Source organism: Heterocephalus glaber, unplaced genomic scaffold (genome assembly GCF_053883595.1).
Source record: "Heterocephalus glaber isolate CG9 unplaced genomic scaffold, H.glaber_assembly_v1.0 deba00001733, whole genome shotgun sequence".
Lineage (NCBI taxonomy): Eukaryota > Metazoa > Chordata > Mammalia > Rodentia > Bathyergidae > Heterocephalus > Heterocephalus glaber.
This window is the reverse complement of record NW_028258444.1, coordinates 5,570,669-5,593,321: the sequence shown is the minus strand read 5'-3', so window position 1 is coordinate 5,593,321 and position 22,653 is coordinate 5,570,669. Positions and strand designations below refer to the sequence as shown.

At 41.8% G+C, this 22,653-nt stretch overlaps 1 protein-coding gene and 1 pseudogene across 5 annotated transcripts in view; both read right to left on the bottom strand.

Moving 5' to 3' along the window:
• Positions 1-22,653, bottom strand: part of Fgd4 (FYVE, RhoGEF and PH domain containing 4) — a 227,235-nt gene that overhangs the window by 123,155 nt on the left and 81,427 nt on the right. The window contains exon 1 of one of the 5 annotated variants that reach the window (XM_021236543.2): positions 1,306-1,712. The exons of 3 other annotated variants lie outside the window; for them this stretch is intronic. The gene's annotated coding sequence lies outside the window, so the exon portion shown is untranslated. Of the gene's footprint in view, positions 1-1,305; positions 1,713-22,653 lie in introns of those variants that run through there. One more of the 5 variants, XM_013075927.3, reaches the window with a different exon arrangement.
• On the bottom strand, positions 21,079-22,374 carry LOC101713856 (ZZ-type zinc finger-containing protein 3 pseudogene; annotated as a pseudogene).

Below are 22,653 nucleotides of genomic sequence, written 5' to 3'. Positions count from 1 at the left end.
TCTCAAATGGTGTTAAGGAAATGTTAAGGGAGGCATATTTCTGTTACTGAAAGAAAAAGGGGATCTTTCTTAGAGATAGTATGTAATTAATGTAATTCTGCTTATTTAAAAATATATAGATCAATAGGTACAGAAGATAAGAATTCTAAAAGTCAACTACAATTCAGACCAAGAATCCACAAATAACCACCAGGCCTAAAAACCTATTCTTAAAGTAAGAATGTGAGTCCTTGGCCAAGATGAGGTGACTAAATTTTATACCACCATTCTCTAAAGCTCACACAATGAGGGCCTATGGGCAATGTGCTCCTGAGGCTCTCTGGTCAGCCTTTGCCCCCCTGGCATGCATGTCCAAGACATGCACCGGGCACGATCACGGCTGAATCTGCTCAAGCAAAGCCCTTCCTCCTGCACAGGAAAATGGCAGCCCCGGCATGACTCCAAGGGCATGGGGTTGTGGTGTAAACGGGAGAAAAACTACACAAAAGCAGCATCCAGAGTGTAGACAGCAGTCTTTTTGCTTTTCTCTTTTATATTTTAGGGCACAGTTTTGGGGAAGGGTATACAATGCTGCCTTACAAAAGACATAGTAGTCCCTTGTTTGAGCTACCAACCTCTCAGCTACCCAGAAAAATGCCAGGCATCCATTTGTTAGGACCCAAATCTCCTTCTGCTCACAAGATGTAGCACACACTTTAAGGGGCTATTGAAATAGAAAAACAAAGGAAGTCCTTGAAGCAGAGGCGACCTTCCTGGTTTGCCCCTTCCTTTATCAGGGAGCCTGCGCAGTTAGGGCTGTGACATTTGTTTCCACATGCTCTGGGCCCTTGAAACTTGTGTAAAATATTGCAAAATAAAACTGCATAAACATCACATTTCAACATGACCTAGTAATGGTCGCCAATCCTGTGGAGCTGGATAGTCACTAACTGAATCATAACCTACAAACGCCCCTGACCTGAGAGACCTTTTTCAAATAATAAGACCAGACATTGAACACGTTGTGGTTCTGGGCGTATTTCTGCAAGAATACTGGTGCAATTTTTTGAGACCATTAAAAACGACTGTCTCTTTACCACTTGCAGAGGTCATAAAACAATTTCACAGACAGAAAATTTTTTTTTTTAAGATTAACGGGTAATTCCTTCATTTTCCAATACAAATGCAATTGTGAGGACATCACAGAACTGCTTAAAGCTAACGCAAGACAAGTATGCAAGCTGGAGGCTGAGAGCTCTTCTCCAGCCACATGGAGAGAAAGCCCAGCCACACAGTGACAGCCGGACACAGCTGCACCGTACTCACCCTAGGAAAGCAGAATCAATCCTGCAGCCAGAAGTCACAAACCAACTCCCCTCACTTGCCCCTCCGGGGAGCCGAGTGCTTCGGCGCCTCGCCCCAGTCCATCGCAGATCCTCTCACCCAGCCTGGCAGCTCACTCACGGCAGCCCCAGCCCAACAAGGATAATCACATTCCGGTGGTGGGGAGGGAACAGATGGTGGGTTCCATGGTAACCAGCCCTCCTAAGGCGATTGGTAGAAGTGTGTGACTCCTGCTTATTGGGTAACAATCGCTCTCTTTGTGCTTCAGCTCTGCAGATCCTAAAGGAAGGAACACACATAGCCACTCACACGCCCAAGGCTTGCCTAGCAGGTGTTTGGCTATTTAAACAAGGCAAGGCAGCCCAGCTAAAAGCTTTCCACAAACTCCCGCTTGGTGGTCAAAGACCTAATGTTTCAGATAGTGCAGATTTCTCATTTAAGGACAAAGGTCACGGACTTAACTTGACAAACAGAAAGGAAAATTTGAAAGTTAACTTGCAAAGTCAGGATAAAGCATTCTAGAACTCTAAACTGCAACAGCAAGTTGTTTTCTGATTTGCAACTAGCTCAGAACAGAAAACTGGTTTATATTTTAAGGATTTTAAAAACAAATATATTTAAATGTATAAAAATACTTTGGTGCATGTGCCAGCTTCCAAAACAAACTCCATCATCATATGGTATTAACATGAATAAATATAATAATAATAAAGAACATTCTGATAGAGAAAGTTTGAAAAAAGTAAAGTTTTCAAAATTGACTCTAAGAAGAAAACTTGTGTAAATTCATTTTTACAGTATTGAAGGAAGGGAGAAGGATAAGATTTCATATTGAAGGTTTCATCTAGAGCTGTACTCAACTATAAGCTTGAAGTCTCTTGGTTGTATACCATCTGGGTTTGTCTCTGCATTTATGAAGATTAAATGCAGATCCAGCAAACAAACCACTGTTGGTCATCACCCAGGAGTCAGAGACTAAGTACTTGAAAGATAAAAATGATTGAAAATCAAATATAACAAACAAAAACCAGCTACTAGAGGTAATCCACATCTCTAAAATATAAACTATCATCATTCAAAATATCCCTCAACATAAATTCTGGATAAGCCTAAAAAGAAAACAAAAATACATACTATGACTGGACTTTTAAGTATTAACCGACTCCTTACTTAATAATCATTCCCTATCTTAAACTCCAGAGTTCTTTCCTAGCTCTAACAAGGAATGTGATACAAATATGAAAAGGAAAAAGAACTATTACTTTATTATTCTATTCTTATCAAAAGGAAAAAAGTAACATTACTTATAGTATCAGAGGTTCAATGAAGTAACCAAATATATCAAAACAATTCCTTTATAAGAGCAATAGCCATTAAACTAGCAGTAAGATTGTGTTTATTAATGATGAGAACAAAAAAGTATATAACACCTGGGAATGGATTGTCAAGAACTATATGTGAGCTCCTAACTTACTAACTAGGAGAAATAAAGAAAAGCTAAATGAAGAGACAAACTGTGTTGAAGGATAAAAAGATCCTTTTTAAAGATGCCAAGGCATCTCAATTTACCAAATAAGTAGTCATTTTGTAAAATTTCCAACATATTTATGTAAAAAGAAATTTAGCGAAGTGAAATTTATTTGGATTTTCCAAAGAAAAGATAGAAGAACCAAAGAAAATCCTACATAAGAGAAGCAACAACAGTAATGGGTAAAGGCACTAACTGCATCAAGCTTTTACACATGGTATCAATACCACAGACTCACACTTCCCAGACCTGTGACTCCAGGACAAGCCCATGTCCCTCTGCATTTCATACATCACCTGCCTTCTGAATAACCTCCGCCTACTAACACTGCAAAATGCAGCTCCTGCTTTTTCCTCTCTCAAGTTCTTTCATGATTTTGGAAATGGCAACCCCGGCCTTCCTGTCACTCAGTCTGAGCCCTGGGAGCCTGTCTGCCTGCATGTGGTGGCTGCTTCTTCAAATCTGGCCACCTCTCTCCCACTGCAACCTGGCCCAGGACAGGTCCTCTCACACCTGGATTCCTACTGCATTCATTCTGAGTGGGAATCTGCCTCCACCTTGCCCCCTACAGGCCACACAAGCCTAGGCAGGCAGATGAGGTTCGTCCTCTTCTCCAAGCCAGCTTTCCCAGCACACTGAGGTCAAAGTTCCAACAGTCTGATGAGTGACGGCCTTACTCACCTGCTCCCCACCTCCATTCAGACACCAGCTCACCTCCCACAGTCCTCTCCTGCTCCCCTGAGCTCCCTGAGAGCAGGGCATGACGTCCTCTCCTTGAGCTTTCTCCATACCGTGGACAGCCACAGGGCTTTACTACAGGCCAAAGGTACTTGGCATTCATCTCCCATGCAGCCTGCAAGCTTCTCAGGGCCAGGCCCTGGGCCACTCAGAACTCTGTGTCCCCAGTGCTGAGCAAAGGTCCCTGGGCATGGTGAGCACCAAATATGCTGCAAGGATAAAGGAATGTGTCACACAGCTCTTCTCCTAGTACAAATCTAGAGGTTACCTGAGAACTAGCATTAGAAGAGCAATTAAGCCAATGATGTAATAACTATAAACCGTGAGGCAGCTATTAAAATACACTCACTAAGACTACATGGTAAAAGGGGAGATGTTTCTTATATTATTAATAATGTACTATTGGGCCAGGGATTTAGCTCAGTGATTCTGCCACCTGCCTCGCAAGTAAAAGGTCCCGAGTTTGATCCCCAGTATCAAAAAAAAAATAATGTACTATTTATTGAGTTCTTAGTGTGGGCTAGGCACTATAATGAGGACTTGGAAGTATTTCCAGGGATTAGGGAGTAGGTATTCTTCATCTTCTCATGTTTTAGGTATGGAAACTGAGACACAGAATTTGAGCTCTTTGCCTGGGTCTCACCACCAAGACGAGGACCTCGTCTGTCTGGGTCTAAGTCACTATGACACACTACCTCCTAGACACTAAGGGAACAGCACAAAGCTGAATACTGACCATGAACAGACGCCACACATTTGCAATGACAGAAGAACACAGTCAGGAACACAGGCCTTGGCTTCAAAGTGTGAAGGGTGGTTGTGAGGAAGAAACACTGGTGACACTTCCCTTCTTTCCAAAAATTTTAACATCATAAATTACAATTTTCTAAAAATAATATTTATTCCTCCTACACATGTTTTAAAATGTTTGCTCCCCTAGGTTCTTGAGTGGACCTACTACCTATTGAGACAATGAAAAAATGAAAAAGACCTTGCCTCATTGTTTCTAGGAACTTGGTACTGGGGGAATTAATTACTCAGAAAGGAAAACAGCAGATGAAGAAAGGTCAGTGAAGAGTAGCCAGGTCCTCTCCAGCTCCAGGTCACAGCTGGGTACTGGGCATCGCCTCCGTCTCAGTGACTCCACTGGCACTGCCAAGATCTGCTAAGGGTGGGAAGAATAAGGAGGCCTGACCGAGAGCTAGTGGGCCCCACAGCTGCTCAGGGTGAAGAGGAGTTGGAAGCAAAGAAGTCTACCAGCTTAATTTCTCCAAACACAGGGCAGGCAGCCACGCTTCCTGGATCCCTGCTGTGGCCACTGCTATATCTGCTTGGAACTGTAGCTCTACCTCCATTCACCACCAAGCACCCGGTGTCCTTCACCGCTGTTTTTTCCTTGGTTACAGGCTTTATCCAGGAACGGATCTGAAGTCACAGGTTCCCAAACCTTGGTGTCCTTAGCATCTCAGTAATTTGCAGGCTAAGAGAAATCCCTGAGAGCTCTTTTTGTTAACGAGTTGTATACAAACAACTTAATAGGTATTTCTGACCTAGCTACTTGGCACCATTTGAAACAGAACACAAAATCATTACAAGAAAATGCAATACAGTGTTTTTATTCTACTCTTCACTACCGCTACTTAATAATGGCATGTAGGGGCCTGCCGGGCCCTGAGCTGTCTCTCACCACAGGATCACACTACACACCTGCACTTCCTCTCCCACACTGATTTCCACCAGCTTGTTATCACAGTGCTCACTAACCTCTCAGCTCTGGAAACATATGACTCATGGAAAGAAATACAGTACACCTAAAATGAAAACTGGGAACACCCGGAGGTGGCATTTGGCACTGTGTTGGGTAGATGGTGCTGGTTTCCCTGAAGCAGCACCCCTGGGGCTGGCCATGGCGGCCCGAGTCTCACTGAGCCACCTGGATGGCAGGGCAGGGCATCCACACTGTGGCCCTGTGCACCTCCATCACAGAATGAGGGGTGATCTGGGACAGCTCCAGTCACTTTGGCTGCAAAATAAGGAGAGGGAGGTTGGAGCAGGCAGGGCTCACTCTCAGCCTGAGAAAGGAGAAAGGAGCAGGAGTGACAAAGGCTGAAGGTGTATTTCTCTCCCAATAGAAACTGCCCACCACAGTTTCCAGCAGTGCGCATAGGCAGGCGTGATGGGCCAGGCTCACAGAGGCACCTGCATCCTGCAGGCGAGCACACCCTGGTAGTTCTACTCACAGACATGGACAAAACTCAGGAATGTCTAAGAGGGGATGCTTCCTTACATCCTATCCCTGAGTTTCCATGAGTTCTATATTTTGGGTTAATCTATGAGGGTTTTTTTTTAATTTGAGCATTTTAAAATTGTGCAATCAATTTTACATGAATGACAAAAGTGTGTTTGTAGGGTACAGAGTATCTTATAAGCAAAAGGAAATACACTGAAATAAGCTGAACTTTTCTGCTCAGTATGCAGGGAGAAAGAGGAAGAGTCTTAGCTTTTCATGGGCCCTGTGGGTGGGCCCTGATGGGATAACAGCATTTATTTGGTGTGCTTGTTTGTTTGTTTGTTTGTTTAAATCGCCCATCATTCTTCTGAGGTGGTTCATGGGTCAGAGAAGTTTCTGTGAGTCCACAACCTGCTCTGGTCCCCACACTGCAAAGAAAGCAACAAACACTGGGCAGAGTAAGTCTACAACCGTGATCTTGGAGGACGAGCTCTTGGCCCTCAAAGTTCAACCATCTTGAGCAAGCACTCCACCCCACATGTACCTGTGCCCCTGGGGTGCTTTCCCACTGAAGAGGAACAGTGGTGCCTCAGTCGGCTGAGTGACGAGATTTGTGTCCTCACACCATAAGGTATTTGTTAACATCTTCATGAGAGTAACATTCCTGCTCCCTCCAAAACCTTAATGCTGGTTCTAAAGTGCAGGAGGGGTTGGAGGGTAGGATTATTGAGCCCCTGGGTCCAACCCTGCTACCTTCCATACTTTTAATCCTCATCTATATTTTTCAAGAAGAACTCATTCATTTGGAATCTAGATTTTTAAATTACTTTGTCTAAGAATTCTGAAGTATAGGAAAGTGAAGAAGCTACAAGGAACACCTGTGCATAACATGTCAAAGTATTAACATCTAAAATATTTCTAAGAAAGTATAACAAAGAAAAGAAGCTACAAATAAAGAATGCTCTAGAAATGTGATCTGGGTTGTGTTCTACAACTTGCAAAGTTCCATTCTACACTCCATTGACCATAGCAGCCATTACCCTTCTCTTGGTGAGATTTTAATACATCTGAGAAACAAAGACTTTTATTCTTGTTGTAAAGGGAGGAGCCAATAAGTAAAACATTTGCCAAGCAGCAAAGATACACCACACAGATAAATGTCTCAAGCATTAGGAACCTTCTCACTGGTGTTGTAGGGCTGAGATAAAACCAGAATGAAAATGATGAAAACTTAGGTTTTGTCTGCTTAAAAGTTAAGGCTGAACAGTTAATCCTTGCAGCTGAAAAAATAGCCTAGATCCAGGCACAGTGTTGCATGCCTGTAGCCAGCTCCTGGAGAGGCTGAGATAGGAAGATCACTTGAGCCCAGGAATTTGGGGCCAGCCTGAGCGACAAAGCAAGACCCTGTCTTAAAACAAAACAAAAACCTATAGGACCAAACCATGCCAGCTTTGGAGCAAACCTACACTTTCATTCCTGTTTCATTTGTAAGGAGAAAAGGCAAACTGGGCAAAACTAAACGATCTGTTGAATCTTTATTGTTGATACCTAGGGATTTATTTGCAGTCTCCTGTGGGGCCTTACGAAGTCCAAACCCCATGAAGAGGAAAGTATTGAAGAGAGAAGTCAAACTTTGCAGGGTCCCTGGAGCCAAAGAATCAGGTGTGTCTACTGTGCATATCTGAAGGTGCCCAGATTTGAAACTGGGTATAGAAGGAATGTGTGTTGTGTAGGTGGAGTGTGTGTGACTTATGTAGCAGTGGTATGTGTGCGAGGGGTGTGAGGTGGGCATGTGTGCAGGTACAGGGGTCTGGGGTTGAGTTCCACAAAGCTCAAGACTCTGCTTTGCACATTTCAAGTCCTAAAGGCCATGGGTTCTTGTGGGGTAACCAGAGCATAACCCAGGCACATGGGCACATCATATTCACAGTCTCGCTGACATGGGCTGGACAGGCACCCTGATAAAAACTCTCCCCCATGACTCCTCCTCAGGTGACTTGAGGCCTCCCTCCAAGAGCCAGGCCAAACATCCGGCACCCTGCTCTCAGGAAGATCAGAGAGACAGAAGGTACCGCCTCTGAATCCCTGGAAAAGTCTACAGCTGTAAGAAGGGGTAGTGGGAAGGACAGCCATTCACCCTGGGAGCCAAATGTGGCAAACAATGACTTCCTGCTATGGAAAAAACCCACAGAAGAGATAGAAAATGAATAAAACAAAACAGCAAACAACTCTGCTCCCTTCATATGCCCGACCAGCTCCAATCTCACTCCTCTATTTCACAAAGGTGAGGAGTCTCAGCCACTGCAGCCACCCCTCACCTCCTGGTCCCTCCTCAGCTTTCTGTCTGCCCAGCACCCGTGGGATTCTACTCCATGAGGGCCCACACAGGCTTGTCAGGCCACCCGAAGTCCTCATACCTCACCTTCTCTGAGAGCTGACACACCCTGTGACACCCCTCTCTCCCGGGCCCAGACACAACCAGCCCTGATTCTCCAGTCCCATCTCCAACCACTCCTCTGTGTTTTCCGCTAGCACCTCCAATCCATCAGGGAAGACTAACAAATGTTCATGACAACAGATACCACACGCAAGTGTGTTTAGACATTATAGACCAGTTCATTGGCAAATCGGAAGCTGTCAATTCAGACATGGGACCCTTGACTGGACAGGATAGGATCTTCTCATCTATCTCTGAGAATACAAAAAGCAGCTAAATATCTTGGTAGTTAAAAGTACAAAGACAGCACTTATGGCTGCTCAATACTCTACTGGATGTTTCTTTTTCATTCATTTCACTTGCTGGTTCCCACCCCAGAAGGTAAAAATCCATGAGGACAGGGACTTCTTGTTTATCACTGGGCATCGTCTCTCATGGCACACAGTAGTTGCTCCTTAAATCTTCGTTGAAGAAACAACTGAAAAGGGGGGGCGGGCAGCAGAGAATGCAGACAATGCTAAGCCTGGATGACACCACCACAGCTTACCCAGGAGGTGACCACAGAACGTGGACACTCATAGAAATCACAAGTATTCACGCTTGCAGAAACAGCGTATTGTATGTGCTACTGTGTGAGACATGGGATTGGGATCTTTCTGAATAGTGTAATTGGTAAGAAATTTTATGAAGTCATTTCAGCAGAAGAGTCTGCTTCATTTTTTCTCAATCATGTCAGGTAGTCAGAATTTAAAAGAAGACTTTGATGTATAATTGAGCTACTTAATTTTTATTTTATAGAAATTGCCATTGCTCAGGAACATAATTTCTCTAACAGTCCAATAAATGTCAGTACATTAATTTCAAGTTTCATTAAATAAACAAACTCTCTGCCTAAGAAGACTTCCTCCTGATTCAAAGCAGCCCTCTTTATTCTCAGCAAATGTACAGCTTTCTCCCGTAGGTTAAGGTTAAGCTAATTCAATATTCAGAGACACTTCCAGACTTCTAAAAAGGTTTCTAACAATCTCCTAAATGCCGTTCACTTTAGAGAATTTTCAACCATCAGCTGAATAATGATTGTCACTGGACGAAACTTAAAAATTTTAACAAGCAAATGGGATGCTCTAATTTGGCTCTTTCTTTTAAAAATGGACAACTCAGTGCTCAATAGAAAGAACACAATACAGTGTCAGATAGAACTGTACGCACTTGCACACGTACGCATGCTCACACACACGCACACACACACGCGCGCACACACACACACACACACACACACACACACACTGACTCCCCTGTTTCCTGCCCCTAGGCCAAAAAAATTAACTGCCATCACTCGAAAGAGGATCAATGTTACTTTTGGTATAACTCTTCCAAGAGCAGGATGTATGATTTCAAGTTACAATAGCACATCTGGGAAAATGGCCCACTTGTACACCCATTGTGATTTATTCACTCACCAAGGAAACCCGAGGCATTCCTACTCATATATGGTTTCAAAAAACACAAGGCATTGAAGCTTTTTTATATCAGTAGGGACATACATTTTCTAAAAAGCATTTAAAGAGAAGATCAAATGTTCATAACCAAGGAAGGATAGTTAAAAAATAGGTTTTCCGAGGGAAAAGAACGTCTCTACTTGGTGCCATGTCATTCAATTCTATGCAACAAACACTTGTCAAGAATTTCATGCCAGTTGCAGATAATCAAGAGGCCTGACACCCAGTGTGGTGGTCCAGACCTATAATCCCAGCACTCTGGCAGGCTGAGACAGGAGGACCAACCTGGACAACTTAGTGGGACCCTGTCTTAAAATAAATAAAAAAGGGCTGGGGAATGTAGCTCAGTATAAAGGCCCCAGGTTTAATCCTTGTCACTGTGGGTTAGAGACAGAGACAGAAGGACCAGCGTATTCCTTGCCCTCGTGGACCTTACAGTCTAAGATATCGGCATTATTTGTGGGTAGATTTTAAACTGCAAATCTGATGTATTTAGTAGATGTATGGCTATTTGAATTTTCTATCTTTTCTTCTGTATTATTTTGCTAAGCATTTTTTAAAAGAATTTGTCTATTTTGTGTAATTTGTAGAATTTTATTGGTATAAAGTCATCCCCCAAAATCATTTACAATCCTGTACGTAGAATCCTGATACTAGACTTGTCTTCTCTCAATTCCAATCAGTTTCTATAGGGATTTATCAATGTATTAAACTTTTCAAAGAAATGACTTTTCATTTCTTTCATTTGTCTCATATACCTTTTGTTTTTATGTTTATCATTATTTTCCTTCTACTTTGAATTTAATTTGCTCTTTCTCTAAATTCATAGGTAGATGCTTAGATCATTGGTTTTTAAACTTTCTAATACATGGCTAGTGCTTATTCCAGGCTAATCGCTTTATTTTTTATAGCCAGGCCTTCTAACGTCCATTACTTCATCATGAACCAAATATCCTTTCAGGAAGTTTAGTCTTTTGCGTACTTAAAAATAAGATCAGTTACTGAGAGAAATCAGTGAAACTCCACAGACAAGGAAGGAACTCTATGTATGCAGGTTACTGAACAGCGTGCCCAGAGCACACGTGGAGCTCAGGGGAGTGCAGTAACGGACTCTCTGACCAGAAGCTCTGGGCACCTGCTGTCAGTTCAGGAGGACCGCTGTAATCCTCAGAAGAGTCCACAGCAAAGCACCTCCAGGAAGCCTTCACCTAGAAATCACCAACTTCTTCCATCCAACAACGCAAAGCCCTGTCCTCCTCCTTCTCCTGCAGAAATGTGTAACACAACTCCTCAGCTACTGCCACACTACTGGTAAAAACCTTCCCGTGGCCAACAAATTCTCATTCTTATAGTGAATTCACTCTTTCTCTAAATGCACTGTACTAGGTGAGGTGGTGTGAAATAGAAAACATGAGATGATTTAAATAAAACTATGGAAAGAATTTGGGCTACCTGAGATACTGAAAATGTCAGAATTCTCTATCAAAACAGTAGAGGTCACAAAGTTGCCACTGAGGGCCGGGGATTTAGCTCAGTGGCACCACTGCCTGCCTCGCAAGCGCAAGGTCCCAAGTTCGATCCCCGGTACCAAAAAAAAAAAAAGTTGCCACTGAAATCAGAGAGCAAAGCCCAGTGTTTCCAATAAATGTTGCTGAATCAACCTGGCATCCACCTCAGGCAAAAAACAAATGAATAGGGCTGGGGATTTAGCTCGGTGGTTCCTCTGCCTGCCTCACAAGCGCAAGGTCCCAAGTTCAATCCCTGGTACCAAAACAAACAAATAATCCTGACTTTCACTCGAATCATTCATGCCAATCAACTCCAGGTGGATCACAGGCTTAAATGTGAAAAGTAAAACTTCTAGAAATGCTACAGGAAAATATGTTTATGGCACTCAGTTAGGCAAATGTTTTTAAACAGAGCATGAGGCCTAACTTTAAAGAAAAAGACAGAAATTGGCCATCACTACTTAAATTAGAACAGCACCAAGAAAAAGAAAGCCTTAAAACAAAAAACAAAAAGCTTCAGGGATAAGCAAATTAGTATTAAAATGATACTTGTGAACACCACTTACACGGCTAATGACAAAAAAGTATCATAAGTACACAGAAGAATTGTGCTATGTATACACTGGGACCACCATAGAAAACTTAATCAGAACTTCCTAAAGTTGAAAAAATGACGCAGTAGTTCCACCAAAATGCATGGATGCAGTAATAGCACCTTTCATCATAACAGCCATCAACAGCAAAATGGAAATGAAATCCTGTTCACCAGGAAAAATAACAAATTAGTGCCAGTGTGTGCAAAGTGAAGGCCACAAACTCGGGAACTAGATGTTCCTGGACTTGATGTCCAGTTTTGGTACTCATGTGAATACTAACTATGTAGAAGATAGAACCTCATGTAGCCTTCCTTCTTCCCTGAAAGACAGGGTTACATTACAAGGTCGTTCTGAGGACAGAAGTAATGTATGGAACACAAAGCACCAGGAGGAACTCAATACACACACATTCAGAATAAGGTCTAGGGGGTACAGGTATCATTCAGGATCAATTATCAACCACTGTTGTAAGAACTTTTATATATAAGTTCTTCCTATAAAATAATGTTCTACCTGACATGCCAAATAAATCAAGCATTTATGCTAGAGAAAGACCTAGGCGGTAAAAATACTTCACAGTGTAGACTTTCACAGAAAAACAATTCACGGACTGATCTTTTCCAATTTGCTGGGAATGGAGCTGCCAACTGAGAGACGAGGGACACTACTCAGGAACTAGGTCGGGACACTACGTTGCTTCTTTATCAATTCCACATGCATTGCAGCTGTTGCCTCCAATGCCAGAGGATCACGTGAGCGGGGAAGATTAAACACATGGGCAGGAAATGCCATGAGTATACAAACTGCGGGACGGGATTCCTAGTGGGCCAGGTACAAAGCTGAGCCTCAGGAGATGACATGGGGTAGGCATGCGGCCCGGAGCAGCACGGACAGGCTGAGAGGTGCTGAGAGAGAGGGTACCAGATGGGACAGTGCAGGGGCAGGGACGGGGACGGGACGGGACGGGACTCAGTGCAGGACTCGGCCCACCTCCCCAACACCACCGAAAGTGGGACAGCCCCCCAAACATAGTCCTGCTGCGCTTGTTAGCCTGATTCTGAGTCTGCTTTTAATCTTACACATGTACTTATTACTGATCAGAGAAGAAAACGCATAGGTTGGTTCATAAACCCCACTTTGGCTTCTAGTTAATGTTTATAGAGGAATATAATACCATTTTAGGGTTTATATATAATGCCTATATATACGCCAGCAATTTCGTAGCAGACATCTATTTTGAGAAAAATAGAAATTACTAATTCTAAATTTAGCACAAATTCAATAAAATTTTACCCATCTGTACAAAAAAAGTGCTTTATATTGCCATCTAAACTAGCACAGGGAAGGGCCGGGGATTTAGCTCAGTGATTCCGCTGCCTGCCTCGCAAGTGCAAGGACCTGAGTTCGATCCCCAGTACCAAAAAAACAAAACAAAACAAAACAAGACACCTAACATCAAAAAATACAAGTCCAATGGGTTTTCCTTTCCGAGATACTTTGCAAGTTAGACTTCAAAATTAGTGTTCCTCATAGAATCTTGAAAAACTATGTAGCACGAGTAGACATGTCAGCTAAACTGTGGTCCATCTTGTAACAGAGTATCACAGAGTGACGTAAATGGACATTTCCTGGGAATGTTTAGTAACCTAAAATCATGTAATGTTAAGTGGCAAGGGACATGAGAAGCCTGCTACAAAATCCACTCCTGAGGCACTCTGGCCTCAGCCTTGAAAAATGATAGACACAAAAAGGAAAAACACCTCAAAATGTTCTGAGTACATTACACCTGCATGTTCTTTCTCTTTCATACTTAACAAAAATATCCATTTTAAAAGCTTTTCGTGGGCCGGGGATTTATCTCAGTGGTGCAGCACCTGCCACAAAAGTGCAAGGTCGAGTTCCATCCCCAGTACCACAAACAAACAAACAAAAAACCAGCAAAAGCTTTTCTGAACTATTATCTAAAACAGTTTTTGGTGAAATATAAAAGACTGTAAGAGCACTAAAGTCACAATGTTAGAAGGACAGGGTTCAGTCAGGTAGGCCTCAGATGCTGATAAACTATATGTGATTTCAAGAACTGCTTAAAGAAAGAGATCTTAATCCTAATGACTGAGGGAGCAGTGAAGGCACAGGCCACCTCCACCCCTCTTAAGAGGAGCCTGTGAACCTGCCCCGGCCCTAGAGAAACACCACGCCTCTAAGCCATTGTCCTGAGGCAGAGAACAAGAAATAGCACCTTTATTAAAAAGAAATTAAGGATTAAAATAATTGATAATTTGAAATAGGAAGAAAAGATTCAAAAGGGTAGGGGTGACAGGAGGGGAAGGGGAGAGATCAGAGTTACAGGCTGGAATCTGGAAAGAATCCATATATAGATTGTGTTTAAAACTATAGGAAGAGGGCCTGGGGATTTAGCTCGGTGGTTTTGTCGCTTGCCTCGCAAGGGCAAGGACCCGAGTTCGATCCCCAGTCTCCCCCCAACCCCCAAAAAACTGTAGGAAGAGCTGTAGATAGAGACTAGGCTGGAGCTCATCAGTGGGTTGGGAAGGAAGAGTCACTGAGATCAAAGGAGAGAAGGGTATGTTTCCTGAAGAAACAACTATGTACAGTACACAGTACTTGATAGTATGATAAACCCCTGTGACTGTTTTGGGTACTTATCACAACATGCTGTGCTTTTCATCCTTTAGAGCATAATCCCACTTATATAAAAGTTTACTGTAAAACAGTGTGCTGCTATGCCAATGGTAGCCTCAAGTATCTCATGTTTAACTGCGTATTTGGATAATATCAAGGGGCCATCACAGATGACTGATGTATACCTCCTCAGTTTGCACTTAGAAGTTGGCATTGTGTGGTACTTTGCGATACATATGGATGAAATTGCCTAATAACATATTTCTCAGATTATATTTCCATCATGTGTCATATGACTGTATTGAAATTTAAATTTCAAAAAATTTGCCTATGTGGAGTCTACTAGCTAATCAGAATTTTTTTTCAGACCACGATTTGTTCAATATTAGTCTTGAAAATCTTTCTAAAACAAATCACATCCTTTGATGTCTTGTTAATGCTTGAGATGATTTTTTAAGTTATATGAAAAAATGTTAAGCACTTTTCAGTTTTGCTTTGGTTGAGTTTTATTATATTTGAATATTATTATAGTTTTTTCCCTGCATTGCTTTTCTTTGAATAATTTTAATTTTTGTATATGTGTGCGTTTAGTGAATGATAATAAAGTAAAAAAAGAAATAATTTTCAATAATTATTGCAATTATTAAACATTCAATATTATTTCAATAATAATTATTCAATAATTCATCAAATCATGTTGCTATTTAATAATGAAGAAAAACAAACACCAGTGACTTCATCTACTCAGATACTTTGTATACTCAAAAAACCCCAATGCTTTCTCCTGAGATAGAAATGATAATCATTAAAATAACAGTACTCACAGCACCCCATAAAAGGGTCTTGTCAGGCTAACATCCAGTGGCACCTTCTAGTCTTTCGATCTGCTTACTTCCTGTTTCTAGCTGAAGGGTTTGCATTCTGATCTGCAGGTAAAACCTACAGGCATCTTGTATTTAGGCAGCAGAACTTTGCACATCTCATGTTCACCACAGTAAAGAACCAAGTAATGGGAAGTGCACAGTTATGTTTCCCAACTCTTCTGGCTGTGATGCACCCTGGAAAAGTACGTAAGTGATACATTTCAAAATTCCATGAAGGTATTTCAAAATATAGCCAGAGGGCTCGAGAATACTGTGGGTGAGACAGAAGGGACAGCATGGAGTACATGTGATTTAATTATACACGTAGCTCTAGGTTTATAGAAAAAAACCTATCTTTTAAAAAGAGGTTTTAAAGGATCATTGTATTTTTTTTTTTCAAGGCCATCAGAAATCTTTAAGAAACAGCACAGGAACCTAGGCATGGTGGCACACATCTTTAATCCCAGCACTCAGGAGGCCAGTCACAGTTGAGACTGTCTCCAAAAACAAAAATAAAAAATGGTATAAGAAACGTTGAATAGGGGCCGGGGATTTAGCTCAGTGGTTCCAGTGCCTGCCTCACAAGTGCAAGGTCCTGAGTTCGATCCCCGGTACCAAAAAAAAAAAAAAAAAAAAGAAAGAAAAAAAAAAGAAATGTTGAATAGCCAGGCATGGTGGCACATGCCTATAATCCCAGCACTTGAGAGGCAGAGGCAGGAGGATCACTTCGAGTTCAAGGCCAGCCCGGGCTACATAGTGAAACCCTGCCTAAAAAAAAAAAAAGTTGAATAGTGAAACTGTACACAAACTCTCTTTATCCCCCAAAGCCAAAAGGGAATGCATTTCCTTCCTAGGAAGAGCTATGCAGGTCACACAGCAATCCCAAGTAACTTCTTTACAAAAAAACACACAGGATTTTAATGTAATAAAGGAACCAATGGACAAATTTCTCATCCTTGGTACGTGTAAAAGATTACTAATTAAGATGAATATTTAAATTAACGTCTCATAATATAGGCTCCTCAAAACACTTCAAGGTTTGTTACCACATTTATTCAACTTTTATATACTAATCTAAATTCCAATTTCCCTTTCCATATATTTAGAAGTAGTCAGAATCAAACTCTGGCACCTAGACTCAGTTCAGCTTTGTAACACCACTTTTCTAAATTACTATGTTCCTGAAAGAATGTTAAAGCAAAAACTGTGTATTACCTGGGAGTACCTTGAGAGTACTTGAGATTTGGATGAATACAGTATTACACATTTAATATAGCTTAGGAACCAAAAAGTAGAAGCACAGAGGAAACTAACTGGAGAAATCCATGCTAAAAATCATGGGTCCCTCGGAGGATACTAAGAGACCTGAGCTCAGGAGCCACAGTCTTGCTATCTCAATGAACACTGCTGCCACTCTGAGCTCTAAAAGTGGGTCTCTCTCTAGGCAGTGAAAGGTGTAACTGTGAGGCTTGGCATGTTCTGCCCAACCACAGGTGGTGATGTCCTGACTGAAACAGGTCACACCCCAGCCTGGTCCAGTGTGGCTAAGGCTAGGGGCATCAGTACAGGAAGTGCTCATGTCTTTACTCAGCCGAGAGTGACCAGCGTGAATGAGGATGTCAGCATGCTCGGTTCCCATCTCTAGCTGGGAGGAGGTGGCGGGAAACTTCAATCTGACCACATGGCAGTGAGCCATGGGCTAAAACTTGATCTGTGCTGCTCTGCTACTGGGTGCTACTTGAGCTGGGTCCCCAGGAGTCTGTGGCCCTGTTCTTCACCTCTTTTTCAATGCTGTAGCAGTTGGAGAGAAGGGAGGGGCCAATATGGAATGGTCCCTGATGGTGTGATGGACAGCATAGATTTCTAGGTGTCTTTACAACTGACTAGACCTTTTCAACATTCAGGTAGTATATGAATATAGCTGTAGAAAAATGTTGCAGGAATTGTGCTGAAATAAAAGCTCTCATATGTGCATGTTTTTCTGAATCCCTGCTTGTACCCTGCCCTGCTAGACTTTTAAAAGGGGGATTTCTCTCTTTTGTCTTTAAATCAAGTAATTCTGACCCATTTGGTGATATACATGTTTAAGTTTCAGAATGGTTTTAGTAACCACAATTTCAATAAACTGCACATAAAGCTAAGATTTGTAATCTCCCCAAATCATGTGATTAAATATAAACCTCCAGGGCCAGGAATTTACCTGTCTGCCTCACAAGTGCAAGGTCCCGAGTTCGATCCCTGGTACCAAAATAAATAAATAAATAAAAATAAACCTCCATAAAAAGAGAATAAACAGTGGTATTTATCTGTTCCCAATAACATCATCATTATGACATCAACACCATGTCTTGACAAAATTATCAGTAACTATAGCCAGGTATTTGGGCTGTGGCCTCTGCATAACAACCCTCACACAGGGTTCTCAGGCCCATTTTATAGTTGGCAACACTGACACCATCTACAGATGATCTACAACTCAATATTTCTGTCCTGTGTCTTTGTTTTCCTGTTTCCCCACTAGACTAAAACTCTAAAACTTGCTATGCCTAGTAAACTTCCCCTTTGTACCTCTTGTGGTCATTTTCATAACTAAACTCAAAACATTGTATTTGACCTACTTATAAGCAAAAAGTTTTACCCATAATGCAGAATAGGGACATCATTTTAGAATAACAAACCTGCAGGCCTGTAGCCCACCCAGCAACAGCCATTTTTATCTTACTCTGGTGACTGGCTATGAGAGAACATGAGAAGAGCAAATGTGCCACTTCCTGAAGGTCACTTTGGGCTAGAAATAGCTCTGCTTTAAGGTCTGCTCTCACTTCCTCTGTGAAGGAGAGCGCGCCGGTCGCCGGTTGCCAGCCATGGAGACACAGAGGACAGCGCCAAGTGTGAGATGTCTGCAATACCTTCCTGCTCCTTTCTCCGTCTCTTGCCATCAATCCCCTCTATTTTCCCCCAACTCCTTTATATGCTATGTGGTGATCTGGGGAAAAACTAACTACTTTAGTAGATAAATTTTTTAAAAACTTTATTTCAAACATGAAGTAAATGTTTCACTTCCTTATTTAAAAATGGGATACAGCTTCAAAAATCACTTTTTAAAAAGTACATGTTGAATCCACTTCTCTGTAATGTTACTAGTATAGACCATTACCTTCTGATTTATAATCTGAGACAGTTCCCAAGATAAGTGTCGGTACCAGTGCAGGTGGCAACTGGCACTTGGAGGGACTGTCCCATGTGGACACCCATAGGCATTTTGCGTGGGGACGGGGACATTCCTTATCTGTGACAGACATTTAAGGTAGCCACAGAACACTTGCAATGGGGCTTGTGGGACCAAAGAACTGAAATTAGTTTATATTTAAGTTCTGAAACCAACCCCTGGCTAGTGAACAGCAATTTAATGCCTAGGTGCATCTTTTTAAAACTCTACTTTGAAATAATTAAAGACTCACAGGAAGTTGTAAAACTAATACAGAGATATTCAGGGTGCCCCTTCACCCAGTTTCCACTGATGATTACAGATTGGAGAGTACACATCTTTGAGGTTGGCTTTTTTGCACTTATAACACAATGTCCTGGGTGTCCACTCAGGGCCTTGCAACCCCCAACAGCAAGTTCCCTTCCTGCCTCATAGTGTGGATGGATGGACCATGGCAAGGCCTTCTTCTTTTAAAGAGCATTTGACTATTTACAGTCTTTGGCCATTGAAGGAGACCCCCTGAAGATGTGGTGGGCAGGCTTTGATCATATTCAATTGGCTAATCACAACTGACTTTACCTATAATTCAGAGCTGGTCGTAAGTGCACAGCCTAATGGATGCAGCTGGCACACAGAAAGAGAGCTCTACGTGTGAATGGCCATGGCCAAGACCAACCCAAGTCAAGGACACCAGGGCACCTGTATTAGCTGATAGCATCACAGCTGAAGACCCCATGATTCTTGCTCCTCCTTTATAAAAAGTTAATATTAATCTAAGGGAAAGAACAAGTTCCCATTAACCTAAGATTCACTTCTTGCAAGAATGCTTTGTTCTGTTTTTGCTAGGCCTCACTCACATCAGCCCCTCTGATCTTCACCCCACATACCTGACCGTATGCCCCTTCTGCTTTGTGCGCAATAAATACTGGCAAGTCCGCAGGTTCTGGGTCTCTGCTCACTAGAAGCTCTGACCTCCCAGGCCTCATCTCATTTACCATCTACCTTTGCCTTCATTCCACATCACATACCTAATCGGGGGTCAGGGGCTTCCTTAGAGGTCCCCAATAGCCCATTATAAATAAAACTGGTATGACCTTCCTGTGCAGGTTTTCGTATAAATCTAACTTTTCATTTTCCTGGGGAAAGGGCCAGAAGTGCAATCTGCAGCCCAATGCTAAGTGTCCACTTGTGCTCATTTTCACCTATCACCTGCTATCCTTCTTGACAGAAGTGTCACTGAGTTGTTCCTTATCTGCAATTAGTTGTTTGCATATCTTTTTACTGTGGAGTTTTCAGATTTCTATGCACATTCTAGATGGTTCTGTCTGGTTCACCAGATACAGTTCTTCATCAAATACAGGGTTTTCACATGTGTCCTCCCCCAGTTTATATCTTTTCTTTCTTTTTTCCCTTTTTTGCGCAGGAAATTGAACTTGGGGCCCTGTGCAGAGCCTAAACCTGTTTGGAGTCTCAGAGCAAGTTTTAAATTTTGATTCGATTTATCTTTTTTTTTTTCTTTTATGGATCATGCGTCTGATGTTATGACTTAGGAACGTTTTAGCAAGCCACAGGTACTGAAGATTTTTCTCCCTGTCTTCATTTAAAAATTCAGTTTTATTTTTTATTTAATGTTTTAAATAAAAATTTTTTAATAGGGAATTAAATGTTAAAAAAAGAGAATAGTACATTTCTAGCCTGCTAGATTTCCCATATTTAAATGATACCTACATGTTCATTATTGGTTCTACACTACCTGGAAGGCACAGACATTACATAAAACTCTACAACTATAAACCAACGTGTATTGTGCTAATTCATAAAACTTATGAAAAAACAAAAACATTACTACCCATGTTTCTACATGTCTTTTCTAATTGAGACATGTAAAATACCAGAATAGAAAAACCATATTTTCATGGGGAGGAGTAATAAAGTTGAGTTTTGAAGTCTTTTCTTTTATCAGAGTTTTTTAAGAGTCAAAAAAATTATTATGTCAAACCTAAAATTTTAGATAAAGCATTAATTTTAGCTATCATAAAAATACTATGCCCAGACAGTCATGAATAGATACTGCAAACCTGGGGGATACTAAACAAAGCAGAGTTCATGGTTACCATATTTACACATACTCTGTTGTGTTTCAGGGCCACATGATCTGATTCAAAGTAGTAAACATCTGACTGGCACTCTCTTTGGCAGGTGGCATATGTCTGATACTGAGTCTTCCCTCTGAGGGTGGCTTATTTGGTCCTTCGCTTTTATAGTTTTGAGAGTCACAACATAAAACTTTTTTATTTTGAGAAATATCAGGATTTGTGGGAGACTCACTTTATCACTAGCAGTTGCACCTGTTTCACTGGGACTATGATTATTCTGCTCAAATTGTCCATTCTCTCTTCAAGGAGAACTGTTTTTAGTGGGATTAGCTCTGGCAGAGGCAGCCCTTCATGATGACATTCTCAAGGTATAGCAATGCTCTTGAGTTTCTGACAGAGAGGTCATCTGAGCTGAGATGCGGTCTAGAAGAGACGACAGCTCTGCTTCTCCAGAGTGGCATACCCTCAAATTCCGCATCCCAGATGTTACTGGTATTTTCATTACACTGGTTTTTTTTGTACTGGGGATCGAACTCGGGACCTTGCGCTTGCGAGGCTGTCACTGGAACCACTGAGTTAAATCCCCAGCCCTACACTGCTCTTTTGAGGCACTGCTATCTCCCACCACATCTACTTCCTCCTCAGAATCCCTTAAAGATGACTGGATTTCAGAAATGGGGCCTGGAGCTTGCTCAGTAGTCAGCTGATTAACACACTCCAAAGACAGGCAGGCAGCTCCTAATTTGTGGTCCTCCAACTTGACCTGCACTTCTGAATTTGTGCAAGGCACGTTATGGTCTATACAACTGTCATCCCTCCTATTATCACGGAACATTGAAGTCTGGGTTTCTGAAGCCCCATTTCAGCTACTGATTTCTCCTGCAATGCATAGGAACCAGCACTATTTTGCTTAGCGTTCCCACCAGGCTGACAGTCATCACAGTTTATACCAGCAGAATCACTGTCATCAACACTGTTGACAGTCAGATAGCCTGTGATTTCTTCAACTACTGCAGAATTAAGTGGCCCTTCCTCACTGACATTCACCTTTTTAACTCCCCTTTTCTCATAATCATCCAGTATAAGACACCAACAAACAACGTTTACTCCCTTGAATAGCTGCATCATTGTCCACTCCTGTCTTCCTCTGTTCTACTGACTCCTTCCTTGTCTGATCTGATAGGTGAATCTTCTTCTGAACTGTTTGGTGCCTCAGATCTAAGACAACATTTAATCCTTTTAAAAACTGGTGATACAGGTTCCATTTGCCTTCTCTCACAACTTTCTATCACCTGCCTTCCTAGGTTATCATTTTCAGAAGAAGAAAGTCCTCTTTTTCCTAGGGCTTACCCATGATTCTCAAGTACTCTGCTGTTTTAAATCAGTGGTTTTTCCATTATTATTTTCTTTCTGAATTTGCACAGGCACTTCTTTAGAGTCTCTTCTTTAGGGATCTTAATCATACTTGAGAATGAGGTGAGCAATGCTACGATTCCTTAAAGCTCTACCACAAAAAGATTCATCCAAGCCGTTTAACCCCACTATCGGTCTTGTCACATGAGTACATCGGGAAGCAGCCATACTATGGCAAGTCCCTACAATACGGTCATCATGATCCACTCACTGGGAAACCTATAAAACCAAAGATCTATCATTTTGGAAATATCTCTTTCCCTTATATCCTGAAGGAGTTGGAGCTATGTCTACAATAGAGCTTAGGCATCAGGGTTTCAGGCTCTCAGCTTCAGCCATGGAGAATACTAGAAATTCTCAAATTCCTTTAGCTGAGTTCTACCAGTATTAAGACAGACAGGTTCCTGCAGATGTGTTTCTTAAGGTCTTTTAGGAAGTGTTTCACCTAGTATCTGACTCCCACACGTCTGTATTTATCTTTCATCTCTGTTAATGTCCATGTTATGTTGAGATTTCAGGTGCTAATTATTTATATGGTTGTACTGGCACAACTTGGAATGGTTCATAGAGGTTT